Genomic DNA, 14,987 nt, shown 5'->3' with positions numbered 1-14,987 from the left:
GAGGAACCTCAAATATGAGGGTGGTGGGGAGGGTGGCTGTTCTGGGAGCTCTTTTGCATAGAGGAGTAGACTGGCACCATTCCCAAGGGCCAGCTGCTTAGATATGAGAACTAGATGAAGGAGAAAACTCTTTTTTAAAAAAGAAACATGTAACATGTACTGTATTTTGGTCCTCAGTCTCTTGGCTGCTATATCATACCAGGCCTCTTGCTTAGCTTATCCATTTCAGGAGGCCTCACGCAGAGTTTCCTGGTAGTTTTGCACAAAATGTGGCTTATTTTAATGTGGGCTGTTCTCATTTATTTGTAATGCTTGCATTCTGCAAGCGAAACAGTGGGTTTGATCTAAAATAATTGCTTTGTGCATTATGGACAAATCCCCACCACGCTCACTTGCCTTTTTCTATGATCTGAGATGCTTTATGGTATTCTAGATACATGAAAGGCCATGATCATTTCAAAGTTGATTAACATGCTTTAAACCAGTAAATAGCCCCATTTTCCCAATTCCTCTCGCATTTTTAGCAGTGCCTTAGCGAGAAGCAGCAGTAGCTGTTGTCATCTCTGCACACAAAGCCATCCATCCATCATTAATATTTAAAATTCAATCATTAAGCAGGACAGAAGTGCTGTATTTGTTGAAAATCATCAGCAACTAATGGCTTAAAAACTTAGCAATTGGGGGCTTCTTTTGGATTATTTCATGCTGTTGAGCTCCCCGTCAAAATGCAAAAAAACGTATTAACTAGGATGGGACTGTGCACCCTGGGGTTGCTTACAATATGTAATTTACTAAGCACACATGCTTGGAGAAAAACGGATCAAACAGCTAAGATCTGAGCCGTCTGCAGCCTCTTTCAAAGTAAGCAAATGAACAAAACATTCAGAGAAGGCTGTTCTACCAAAGCATCGCTTTTTTTGCTTTATGAAATATATTCCAGTTTGGTGTACAATTCATTTACAACAGTGATGAATAGCCGCTTACATTTTTGTGTGACTGGAATCTTATTCTTTCCCCCCTTTTTCAGCTCCATTCTTTTATCAGCAATCTCTTTTGAGTCCTTCCATATATTTGTCTCCATTATATCTTGGGCAAAGACAGTACAGTAAATCTGAGCTGGACTCCTCCGACCCAGGCCACCTGCTGATACACTGTGTCTGTATACATTTTCCAGGCCTGAATGTTTACAAAAGAAATAGACAAAAGACTCTGAATTTCCATTCTAACCATATGGGAGTTGGACATCTAATCACCCATTGATGTGGCTGATTGTCTCCCCTTGTATTTGTATTCTGTGAGGTTTGGAAAAGGTCACGGTGTCCTTGCAGCATTCACAAATGTGTTATAATCATAGAGATAATGGATAGAAGGAATGTTCTCTTAGATCAAGTGGGCCTTGAACATGCAATCCTATGAGACAGAGAGAAGCACGAGGCAGTGGCTTGTAGGAGCAGGAGCAAGAGTTTTTCCTAGGCTACAACCCTGGAATTCGTACAGACGTCATAATTAGTGCTCCTGCATAAAGTGTTTATCCTTTTCTGCAGATCAGTTTACTGAATAACAATGGACTCCAGTAGCCCACAGAAGTTTGCCATCAAAAAATACTTACCAACCTGCATGGAATTCCTTGCCGCTTGTGGTCATTTATTGGCCCAGTCAGTCATTTATAGGTCCAGGTGTCAGAAGCAGCATCACAACCCCACATGCTTTTCTTCCTGCACTGCATGGGGTTGGATTACATGACCCTCAGGACCCCTTCCAACCTACAGTTCTATTATTCTATTATTTGCAGTGAGTGGTGTTATATGTCCAGTGCGCTGGAAAGAGAGATCGCTTCCTCACTTACAAAATACAGCATGGTGTCATGTCAAAACCTACAATTTGCATGGTGGCAGATAAAATCCACATATAGGATCAGGCTGCAAAGTCAACACATGGTTTTGAATCTTACTAGTAAATTCACTTTAGACTAAGGCATTTTTCTGCTTCCAGTTTTAAATTACTTTTACAAACCTTTGTAAGGCAGAGAATAGAATTATAGAATCATATTGCAGGAAAGTGCTTTAAGGGCATTTTCATAAGTGAAGGTCAAAATGTCTTTCAGTCTGCAATATATCTCTTCTAAATATTGTCAATGTGGTATAAAAAGTGGGTCATTTTTAAACTAGATGTGTGCTCCAATCAATGTGTCTCTTTGATTTGATTTACAAACTTGGGAAATTCAAATATGGTTCTTTGGCATCAATTTTGAAAATGCTCTATTTCCTGTCTAGGCAGGATTCCTTAACCATGTTTGCAATCCACCAGTGCCATGTGCTTATCCTGCCTCTTAAACTCTGATGTGTGTTTGTTCCCCTAAGCAATTTTGCCCAGATACGTTAATGGTCAGAATTAAATTCCTCTCCCTTGCAACAGGAATGGCTTTCTGTCTTCTCCTAGACTTGTGGCTGGGCAGCTCCAGGAGTGCTTGGGGGAAGCAATTTATCTGGACAAGGGATAGCCAATTTGACACCCCACCCCCCCACCCCGATATTACTGGACTACAATTCCCATCATCCCTGACCATTGCACATGCTGGCTCGGACTGATGAGAGTTGTAGTCCTACAACATCTGGAGGGGCCCCCACATAGGCTACCCTAGTCTAGAACCATTTCAGTCTGGTTTCAAACTCTGGTCTGGTTTGGGCACTGAAATGGTATTGGTTTCATTGACGTATGACTTCTGTCGAGAAAAGGATAGAGGGGATTGTATTCTTGCTGATCCTTCTTGATTTCTCAGTGGCTTTTGATATCTTCAGCCATGGTATCTTGCTGGATCATATCTATGGGTTGGGAGGAATGATGATATGGTGGTTCTGCCCCACTTGAAGGACTAGTTCCCACTTTTCAAGTTGTCCATGTGAAAAGGTTCCTCATGGAAGTTAAAAGGCTGCAGAATACTGCTTTAAATCACACATAATGGTCCTGCACAAAGTCCAGTAAAGGTTTCCAGCCCACCTAGTAAAATCTGCTGGCAAATCCTTTCACATCCTTCAATAGAGAGTTATGGTTTCTTTGACCTATCCCATAGCTATCATTTCACAAATATCCAGTAATCAAATATGGTTATTAGCAGTGAGTTTGCAAGGTCAATAGATGCTAACTGCTTCTATCATGTTTATACTAACCTGTGCAGAAATTCAAACCCCAGAAAATGAGTAGGAGAAGCCAATACAAGCTAACAGGATTCACAGTAAAAAATATGTCCCAGTTTATCTAAACTAGGAACAGCTTTAACCAAGTCCGTGAAACCACTTTGATGATACGAGACTGAACAGATCGATCCACCCATAATAAGGTCTCGCAAATAGCTACTCCCTTTTTGCAGTTCAGTTTTCAAAAAACTGAACTGCAGCTTCAGCAGCTGTTGGAATGCCTGCATGAATTAATATCTGTCACTTTTCCATCTATGCCAGCCCATTAATACGCATCACCAGGCTTTCAAGAAGTGAATTTTTAAATAGCAAGTTAACTGTTCAGAACTTGGCAGTATGAAAGCTGGCTTTTGCTCATTTCTTAGGTGTTTTTTTTTAAAGTTCCCTGTTTGAAGAACTAACTGGAAGAGGCAGAGGCACACCCTTTCCACTGTCATTTTCTCTAACCAAATATATCTGGACAGCTTTTAAGAGAAAATTTATAGAGAGTTGTCAAGGGGGTCTCTTGAGTATAATCAATTGTGATTTTTCTTAAAGGACTGCCCAACAATGGGCAGGATATTGTTGTAACATGGCGGGACTTGGAGCACCCATGAAATAAATGAAAAGCATATGGAGGGGCCTTACACTGAAACAGGCCAATGATCCACCCTGTCCAGTATTGTCTTCTCCACACAGAGGTCTTTCACAGGCCTGTTATTCAATATCCTTTAAACCAGGGATGGGGAGCTGGTGGCCCCCCAGATCTTGGTGGACTCCCAACTCTCATCATACCCAGCCAGTATGGGCAACAGGGATCATGGAGTTGTAGTTCAACAACATCTGGAGGGAGCCACAGGCTTTAAAGGAAGAGACTGGGAATTGGATCTGGCACCTTCTATGTGCAGAGAATGTGCTCTGCTACTGATCTACGGCTGCTCCTTGTATCTGTGGCAGAACACACGCTTTGCATGGAAAGAGCAAACAGATTTGTCCTCCTGACCTTTTCAAGAATGTGTCCACCTTTTAAAAGAATGAGGGTGAGGAATGTGGCTGGCCAAGGATAAAGAGATGGGAGAGTTCTATCCTACTCAAAGGACTTCTCATGCAGAATTTTCAATCTGCATCCTTCTCTCTAGAGCTGAAACATTAGAGCAATTTAACATACGATACTTAAAGCTGTTTGTGTGCCCATCTGAATATTTCAGTGGATGCACCACCTAGATAGGAACAAGATTCCTAAACTCATCTGTAGTCAAGAGGGCTAGAACACTGGAACTTAACAGAACCCCCCACAACCACATAACAAACCTGCTTCAAAATAGGCTCTTATCTCTACAGCAAAAGTGCAATTCACTCTATTTTGTGACATCCCCAGTTCTTGAAGGATTGTAAAGATTCAGTGTATAGCAGAATTTCTGAACCTTGAGTCCCCATATATATTGTGGGATTACAACTTCTATCATCCCCAGCCAGCTTAGTGCAGTGGTCTGGGAAAATGGTAGTAGTGGTCCAAAACTTCCAATAACCCACTGTTGCAAAAGAGTGGTATAGAGAATAAAGAGAAGTTGAATGACTGGTACTTCCAGAGAAAACTGATGTTCAGGTCTTCTCAAGGGTTCAAGTGTTGAGCAGAGAAGGCTGTTCCTGCCCTATCATGAAGTCAGTAACTCTGCAAAGGAGTTGCTCCAAGGCACCAAGGCACCCATGCCTCTTGGATTTATAGTGCTCTGATAAATGAGTCTAAAGTGAGGAGGAAGACAAGTGGCCTATGCAAGTTGATTTGAATAATGGAAGAAACTTAACTGCTCTCTAGGTATTTCTTCTGTTAACGTCCTCGGGAGAGTTTGATGGAGCTAGAACCCATGCTGTCTTCTACAGAGTGATTTTGCAGTCAAAATTTGCAGTCAAATTTATGTTCTACATGTGGGAATGCAAAAAGCATCCTGTCCTATTTGAAGGTACCTAAAGTTGTATTCTGCAACTTGTCATGGATGCTACAGGGTGAGTCTTTTAAAAGAGGCCCCGTGGAACATGTGTACTCTGTATCCACAGGGCCTCTTTTAAAGGACTCACCCTGTATAATAGTTTGTCAGTGGCGGATTTATACCGGACTGTCCACACATAATTCCTCTATTAGATGCTCTACAATGCTTCCCCAGTATCACCACATTGTTGCTATCTGGAGAGACACTCCTGCACCGTAAACAACAAAAATGGGACACATATCCTTGAACGTTTGTCACATGAAAAGTTACAGGATTTCAACAGGAAGCTATGAGACCTACAATGATTGTAAACAAAGCAATAAGTCTGCTTCAAAATATTTGCAGGCACAAACAACATTAAAAGTGGAATTGCTTATAACCACCCTGATACCATTGTTAGCATAAACCATCATGATCACACAAAAGGAAGTCTAGAGGCCTCCACATGCAGCTGCTGGGTGACCTTGGGCCAGTCATACTTCTCTGAAGTCTCTCAGCCCCACTCACCTCACAGAGTGTTTGTTGTGGGGGAGGAAGGGAACGGAGAATGTTAGCTGCTTTGAGACTCCTTCGGGTAGTGATAAAGCGGGATATCAAATCCAAACTCTTCCTCCTCTTCTCTTCTTCCACACAAATAATTTTGTCACTTTGAAAAGGAGGCACAATTATCTCTTTGTATTGCTATGAGCACCTGGTGTTTCATCCTGGACTTGCCTAGTTCGTAAACAAGCCCCTTCCTTAAGAGTACTTTGTGTATTATTTTATCCAACACGGATACTAATACCTATGCATAGAAAAGCATTTAAAACATAATACAATAATACCTACTAAGGAATTTATTTCGCTCCTGATGCAAGCATCGGAAAGCTTATAATTTCAGCATTTCCCCAACGATTGCCATAGCACCAGGAACAAAGAATCATATTCCTCTGTCTCTGCAGAGATCATTTCAGCATTTCACCTTCCTAAATGGCTGTTGGAAATTGTGCATGATTAATGGCTGAAGAGGAAATAAGATTAGATGTCATGACTCTTCCTGTGATTTCCATCTTTCCTGGTATATTTCATTGAAGGACAGACCTGTTCTGAAACCTCAAATCTGGATGCCTTCAAACTATGTTGTGACATTGGAGAATGGTTTTAAAAGCAGAATTCCCATTATATGCACAAAATTAAAATCCTAGATCCCAGTACTCCACTTAATTGTTATTTAAAAACCAAATGTAGTTCTTGAGAATTTGGTATGTAATGATGTTCAGAGGCAAGCTCTATTCATGTGTTCAGAAGAACATAGGAGGACCAGATATGCACCCAGACTACCCTCAGGCTCACTGCACTGAGTGGGACAATCTGGTGGACGCTTTAAAATGTGTCTGTTTCAGGGCCCGCGCAGGACACTTTGACACCTGAGGCAAACAACAAAATGGCATCTCCCTGCTGGGGAAGAAGGCGGGGTAAAGATCTATATCAGGAACAAGGGGGGAATCAATTAAAACTTACCCAATGGTTGCAGTGGAAATCAAAGGCCATCACAGAAGGAAAAGGACCCTGGTCTGAATCACCCTAGGTGGGTATAGAGTCCAAGAGACCTCTGAGGGCAGCTACCACCATTTATTTTGTAGGAGTGAGAAGAAACCAGCAGTATTTCCAGGTGTCATAAGAAAGCTGCAGAGATAGTGCAGGATAGTACGCACCCCAGAAACAATCTCTTTCAGCTTCTGCCTTCTGAAAGAAGGTACAGGGTTATAAAGACTAGGACTAGCCACCTGAGAAACAGTTTCTATCCAAATGTGATTTTGTGTGCAGTGTGAGGTAGTCTCTGTAGGAGTATATTGTATTTAATTATGGGGTATCAGAGTTTTTAGGGGTTAACTAGGCTGGGATAGCTGGGATAGCAGGCATGTTGGTTTCTGAATGTCTGATGTAGATTTTTTCAGTTTCGTTGTTCTGTATGGGACAATGACAATAAAGATTATCGTATGGTATTTAAGTGGCCACTGTAGAGGTAGCATTGTCAGGGGGGCTGCCAAGGAAGCGACACAGCCAGCTTCCAAGGAGCATGCCACAGTCATCAACCACCACTGTGACAGCAGTAGCTGCAGCAGCAGCAGCAGCAGCAGCAGCAGCAGCAGCAGCAAGCAATGCATTCCTTGGAAGCTGGATCTATTGCTTCTGTGAATGCTGCTGCCCAAAGCAGTCTTCTCACCTTCCCTCATGGGTGGACCCTACAATTGGGAAGCCTGCATTATCAAGGTTTCATTACGAGGACACTTGCAAGCATGTACAGGCGAGCGCACTTATGAGCCCCCTTCAGACATCCTCACGCAATGTGTGGAGGTTGGTGGTAGAGCAGGGGCTGGAGCATTTGGAGCCAAGGCTGGCATGTAGGTGTTCACTCTCCCTCCCCAGTTTAAGACTGCGTTCACACATTCCTTTGAACACATGAATAGTGATGCAGGAACCTGTGAATACTGGTTGCAGGAGACAAATGAGGATGGCTGTTGCCATCTTCTCCTGCTTTTGAGCTTCTCAGAGGCAGCTGGCTAGCCTCTTCTAGGAACAGAATGTTGGAGAATGTGAAGCCTCAGTCTGATCCAACAAAGCTCTTTCTATATTTATGTTTTAATTATTTCAAGCATATATATTTTGCTCTTTGGCTGCAAAAAAGGCTCCCCGGGGTGGTTTACAAATATCCAAAATAAGACAATTTCTTCCTTTCAGTTTACAATCTGAAAAACAGGATTAAAGAGAGGTGTTGGGGGGGGAGCCAATTTGCACAGTACTGCTACTTAGTTACAGGGTTCTTGTAAGTATTACCTGGGATGTGTTCAAGGAGTGGAGGCGACAAAAGTTGTCATTCTCCAGCCTTGAAGCCCCATCTCTTCCATAGCCTGGTGGAATGGATAGTGATAGATGTGAACATTTCAATCGAGAAAGCAAAACTTCCTGCTGAGAAGCTGAAGGCAAATCTTAGAGGTCAATAATAAACAAATAGTGGGTCTTTCTGGGAGGAGAAAGAGAAAGCAGTGACTATTTTGGTGGGACTTGTCATCATTGCCACCCTGGAAAAGTAGTTATCAGCTGAGGCTAAAAGTTATGGTAATAGCAAGTAATAGATGGGGTTCAACAGATTAAAAGATAGGTGGGTTGGTAGTTTATGCAGTGCGTAGTGTTATAAAAGACTAACAAATGTTTCAAAGTGCAGTATGAAATTACCACATCACATTTAGGATTATTTTACAATGTGAACTATTAATTATTAGTTCTTTCTTTTTGTGTGTAGAGCCATTCCTGGATGGTTGCTGTTATGATAACAGAAGGTGTCATCTGTGTGTCTAATTGGACACACCTTTTGCACATGAATTTTTAACCAAATAGGCCAATAATGGCTCCAAATAGGCTAACCTGCTCTTTTGTATCAGTGGAAGTGTCACTCAGAGATGCTTAACAAGGAGTATATGCAGCTCTTTATGCATGCATGTAATTGTTATTAAAGCTAATGGGAGTTACTTGATGAGGTGAACATGCCCCAGAGTGTCCATACTAAGCAGACTGGGGGAGGGGGAGGGTTTATTCCTCCATTGTGTAGCTGCCTTAGAAATATTGGAAACTGGTGTGTTTTTAATAAAGGAGAGGCTCACTGTATTAATTATACATCTGTATAACACACTGCTTTGACACTCTGCGGCTGTGATGACAGTGATGGAACCTCATAAATGGCTTTGGATGTTTGACAAACAGGTGAAACAGGAAGCATGAATGAGCTTGCACTTCCTGTTTTGATGTTTCTGTGTAACACCCAAAGTGCAGACTGGAGCATCTTGTCCATAGGGAAATGAGTGAAATCCAGATGCTGAAAAAACATATGCAGCTCCCAGCCATGTCCAAAGCCCTATACAGAGTCACAAAAACAGGAAGTGTGAGCTCACTTGCATTACATATTTTCCCCACTTATCTGAACATCCAAAGTTGCACCAAACACAAGTCCTCAGCCATTGAAACCTAAGGGGTCCAGAAAGGTATTTCTTTTCATGAAATTCCAAATTTTCTTGCATTTTAGTGCATTTATACATTGAAATAATTAATAATAATAATAATAATAATAATAATAATATTTATTATTCGTACCCTGCCCATCTGGCTGGGTTTCCCCAACCACTCTGAGTGGCTTCTAACAAAGATTAAAAATACATTAAAATATTACACATTAAAAACTTCCCTAAACAGGGCTGCCTTCAGATGTCTTCTACATGTCAGGTAGTTGTTTATCTGAATTTTCTGTTATGATACCAGGTTCTGAATTTCGATGCCTAAATTTGTTTAAAAATGGATTTTCCTGCTGTTTCATAATTGTTTCTGCCAGTGCGATTCCTTTTAACTATACAGAATTACGAGTAAGATGAGGATTTTCAAATCACTTGTGTGCATATCCTGAGTCCACATCATTTGTAAGGGACAGGATGCGCTGTTTCAAGAACCAAGTACCAAAAGCATGACTCTTACAGGCCCCCAACCATTTACACAGCTGACAGCAGCAACTAAGGTTTGATGGAGACCATGCAGAGAACCCAGCTAGTTTCCCATTGTCATCTTGGAGGGACATTGCCAGTGTTTTCCAGGCCAAGTCAAGACTTTCCAATTTTGTGCTTCGATAACCACCCAAGAGTGCAGAGAGCTGCAGAAGTAGCAGCTACAGGGGGATTCCTCGCCTGTTCTATTGTATCCTGATAAGGACATGCTTATAGATTACTACTTTGATCCCAAAGTGGCCTTAAGAGGGCTTTTGACAGATTAACCTTGGCTTTCTGGAGGACCTGCCAAGGCCACCCCTCTGGAGTGTTCTCTTCTCCTGCATCCCCAATGCTAACCTATTACTCTCAATCTCAGTTCTTTTTCTTACGTTTTGATGTTATACATTTGTTTTATTATATTTTGAATTGTGTTTGCCATTTTGAGTGCTAATTTAGTATGTGGAAGGTGGGCTGTTATTTTTTTAAGGGTCCCCTATGAGATGAAGCGGTGGTGAAACGAATCGACAATTAAGCAATTACCCTACCAAAAAAGAAGCGGCAGTGGCTGCTAAGCACCCAAGACAGCTAAGCATATCCAGTTTTACATGTCACAGGACGCAGGGACTGTGTACACACCATAAATTGAAAGCACCCCCTCCCAAGTATCCTTGGGGCTGTAGTTTGTTAAGGGTATTGGGAGTCATAGTTCTGTGAGGGGTAAACTACAGTTCTCAGGATGGGGGGAGGGGGTAAATGTACATTGGTGTGTGCATGCAGAATTCTCTAAGGAAATGGACAATTTGCCCTTTCTGTTTTGTTTTTTTGAACAGGTACCTTAAACAATGCAGTTTGATACCTTTCTCTGCTTGCATGTTTGCAGTGCCATTGAGATGCCTGACAGAGATGGCAAGCATCTGCTCGACATTGGACAAATAAAGCCTACTTATTGAGGGTCCCCCCCCCCAAAAAAGACTTTGCTCACTGTTACCTCTCCCATTTAACACTGCACAAATACCATTCATTTTATTTTTAATGCAGAAAGTTATTAGCAGTTTCTACAGAATAATAATAATACCTGTGCTTTTTTTTAGGGCTATGAAATCCCATATGTTGGTGGTTATGAATATTATGAAGGCAGCCTGTAAGAAATAGAATTTCTATTACGGGGACCAAGTAACAGTGATCTTGCAAGGCATTGTTTCTTGTTGTTGATAAGTGGAGGCTTGTGGAAGAGCAGTGATAGGTTGCTCTCTTTTATCTGCTAAGTGCACAGTGCTTGTAAAAATGGCAGTGGCCTTGTTACCACTTGACACGACACTAGTTTTAGCTGTTTACATTGACACGCCACTGCACTCTTTTAAAGCTGCAGCCTGGGGTCAGATTCATTAGAGTACTTCAGAAATGATACCGATAGAGCATCTGGTCTTTATGCTCACTGCTCTAAGCTAGGAGGAGGGGAATTGACATAGCTGAGTGCACCAATTTCAACCTCTCGTTCCCTCACAGCCCCCACCCTGCCTCTACCCCGGCCACACGTCTTTTATATCTCTGTCCCCCTGAAAAGCTATTGAGACAGACCAGGGTGTCAGAATGAGTCACCGAGGTGCTTTTGATACCTAGTTAGCTCGCTGTAACATTTCCATTTCACCGTAGCGCCGGAGAATGGCAATTGCTAGAGGAAAAAGAAAACCCAACTCAGATATATTGCCTGATTTAAAAAATAATAATAATAATCTTATTTTCCCTTCTGTTTTCCTTCTCTGATGTGTTTGTTTGTGTGTCAGCAGTGTGGCAATAACAGCACATTCCCATACCTTCCTTTTCTGCCTTGGCTGTTTTGGAAGTAGATTTCCAAGCCCTGATCCAGTCAGAATCATTCACACATGATTCCTAGCCCAAAGGAGTGATGATGGCAATGCACATTCCTATCTGTATTGCGAGGCGGATGTGAATGCACATCCTGATCCCACAGAGCCTTGGATGCTTCATGTCCAGTTGCACATTATCATTACAAATTCAGGTGTGCATCCATATCTGATCATGTGCCTGCTTCTATGTCTTGGTAATGCTTGCTGAATTGGGGCACCAGTTGCTTCCCAAAACAATCTGGGCTGAGATAATAACCTTCAACACCAGATTCGGTATTGTTCAGAGGTACCATTTATATAGCATAATTACAGAGAAGCATGAATAGTCCTAAAGGTGTGGTGGTGGCTATAGGTCATGGCTCAATGTTTTCCTGGGTTTAACAATCACAATTTTTTTTTAAAAAACAACAGTTTGATTTGGCAGGATTGTATCCAAATTACGTCACTGTCAGAAATGTTGGCTGAATATAACTTGCCCCAAATACCATCAATTGGTCCGAGTATTAAAAATAAAATAACAAAACTGCATCTTTTGGCAAGGCTTAACTAAATCAGAAGTATATTTCTAGTATAGTAGATAACAAAATTCAGATATTTGGACATTTTCTTAAAAAATGAAAGTGCTCCCTCCCCCCTTTCAAATAGAGTGAGGAGAAATTTCCATTCTCCTCTAGCAATTATTTTGAAACGCAGTACTACAAATAGATTTTTTGCGGTTGATTTTTAAAACTGTCATGTAATGATGGATAATAAATTATGTCTTCATTGTGGGTAATTTGTCTCTATCAAAAATTTACCACTCTTTTAACTCTATGCAATCTTTCCTAGAAATATATTAATATTTTTATTAAAGCAAGAGACCCTGTCTCCCATTTTGTCTGTGTTTTTTTTAAAATTACTCCTTCAATTAATTCAGTGTTCCCCATGAATATCTGTGGATATCACCACCACTGTTTAGCTGGTCCTGGTAGGAGACCAGTGAAGGATACAAACTCACCGGCAATCACCTCTCTAATGATTTGGCAGATATAATCCAGAACCCATAACTGAGATTACAGCTACCATTTTTGTTAACAGCTGATCTGATTAACTGAAATTGAGCATACAATAAACTGAAATGCAACATGCGCTGAATTAAGAACCCTGTCACTGAGCCTTAGGTCTTTTTGTTTACCATTCTGTAACCATAAATCAGATGACAAGTGGAGCAGGTTTGACAGACAAGAAACTGCCTTTTTGGAATCCCACGAGGTTGTTTAGAGAGGATATGGCTAGATTCAATAGGGCAGAGAGAGGGGACAGTCTTCAATGAGCATTAGGGAACCACTTGCGCTGATGCATGACTGTAATCCATCTAAAATATGTCACAGAGCCTTTGTCTGTTTCTGTGCAAGCCAACGCTCATACCCCACCCCCTTTAAAGCACACGGAATTGAGAGGTTCAAATTGAAAATCCATATTTAATTGAAAATCTAATGCAAAACACTGCAGCAAGGATTCTGACCAGTGCCAGGTTAGGGAGTATGTGATTCCTTTTTTTATATCATTTAAGCTGACTATTACCTTTAAAGCCATAAACAGCTTGGGACCAAGACACTTGAAAGGATGTCTCCTCTCATATAATGGCATCGGTCCAGTATACCTGAAGGAGAGTCTCCACCCCCATCATTCTGCCCGGACACTGAGGTCCAGCGCGAGGGCCTTCTGGCGGTTCCCTCATTGCGAGAAGCAAAGCTACAGGGAACCAGGCAGAGGGCCTTCTCGGTAGTGGCGCCCGCCCTGTGGAACGCCCTTCCAGCAGATGTCAAAGCGATAAACAACTACCTGACATTCAGAAGACATCTTAAGGCAGCCCTGTTCAGGGAAGTTTTTAACGTGTGATATTTTACTGTATTTCTGGTTTCTATGGAAGCTGCCCAGAGTGGCTGGGGAGGCCCAGCCAGATGGGCGGGGTATAAATAATAAATTATTATTATTATTATTATTATTATTATTATTATTATTATTATTATCATCCAGTAAAGTCAGCAGATGAAGTCCTCTTGCATGTTCCATCCCAGGCATAGTCAACCTTTTTATACCTACCGCCCACTAATGCATCTTTCTTGATGATAAAATCAAGCCCACCAGTGCTCGATGGAAGGAGGATTCAGCTTATGCCGTAGAACCCTCTACCGCCCACCTAGAATCCCGAAACGCCCACTAGTGGGTGGTAGGAACCAGGTTGACAACCCCTGTTCCACCCCTATCTGAGGCATGACTGGTGGGGCTGCTTCTCAATCACAGCATCCAAATTTTAGAAACTCTCCAGCCCAGAAGATTTGCTTGGCTAATTGGCTTTTGGAAATGTTTTGTTTTGTTTTTAATTTCATCAGGCCATTGTTCTGATTCCCTTTTTTTTACAAAAAAAGTGTTTGGTTGCATATCTGCTGTTATGTGTTTTAAACTTTAGTTTAGATTTATTTCATTTTTGTTTTACACTGTTAGATGCATAGGGTAGTTTTAATTTTAGAACCAGAATGGAGGCGTATAAACATTCTTATAAATAAATACATAAAACACAAAATAATAAAAATTTCATGACAACATCTTCATCATAATTGAACGGCCTTGTGTTTTTTGTCTAATGGAGACCCCCTCCTTCACCAAACCTCTTGCTGTTACAAGCACATTGCTATTGTTCACTCCATTTCTGATGTTTGGTGGTGAGTGCCATTGGTTATGTAGCCAAAACAGCACCATCCATGCACAAAAGCAAGGTATTAGCAGGCATGGGGAAGCCCCAAAATTTACAGAATTAGGACAAAGTATTTAGAGGGGGAATGTAAATAGGCAAACATTCCAGAAAGCAGACCAATGAGCATGTTCAGTGCTATAGAATGCAGACTGGAGGAGGAGGAACAGAATACCACATGGGTTGGTGAACGGAATGGAATGGAATATTTTGAAGAAACACATGGCTGACTGGTTGAAATACAGAGCCAGAGCAATATTGTTTTGCAGATCCCACTTCTGTATACTAATAGCAATCATGATGTTCCAAGTGTTGGTCCTTTTCTACTCAGAACAGCACCGTTCATGCACAAAAAGGAGGTGTCAGTCAGCTTGGGGAAACTTTGTACAAAACAGAAGTCTTAAGGGAGGAAAAGTATCAGGGGAGAGCCTGCCTGAAAACATCCCAGTGGGAAGTGAGCATACCCAGTGGCCACAGAATTCTGATTAACTGCTGAAAGTGGAGGCAGAAAACAAGGGTGAATGGAGTATCCTGGAAGAGGGCAGGGCTCCAGCCACAGGCAGCACCACTCCACACTGTGTTTGTTGAAGTTCCCCACTTGTACTGCAGGACTGTGAATTATAATGCCACTATCTCAACACTGAAGCTTTTTGTTCTTGTTGCATTGCTTTTTAATGTCAAACCTTCTGTAGGGTGTGGTAATTTGGGGACCT

The 14,987-nt window shown here is 41.6% G+C and overlaps 1 protein-coding gene across 1 annotated transcript in view; it reads left to right on the top strand.

Annotated features, from left to right (window-relative positions):
- MAML3 (mastermind like transcriptional coactivator 3) overlaps nucleotides 1–14,987 on the top strand; it is a 272,708-nt gene that overhangs the window by 171,750 nt on the left and 85,971 nt on the right. The gene's annotated exons all lie outside the window — the stretch shown is intronic.

The sequence above is a fragment of the Podarcis liolepis genome (genome assembly GCF_965112155.1).
Source record: "Podarcis liolepis genome assembly, chromosome: 9".
Lineage (NCBI taxonomy): Eukaryota > Metazoa > Chordata > Lepidosauria > Squamata > Lacertidae > Podarcis > Podarcis liolepis.
This window is presented reverse-complemented; position numbering and strand designations above follow the sequence as displayed.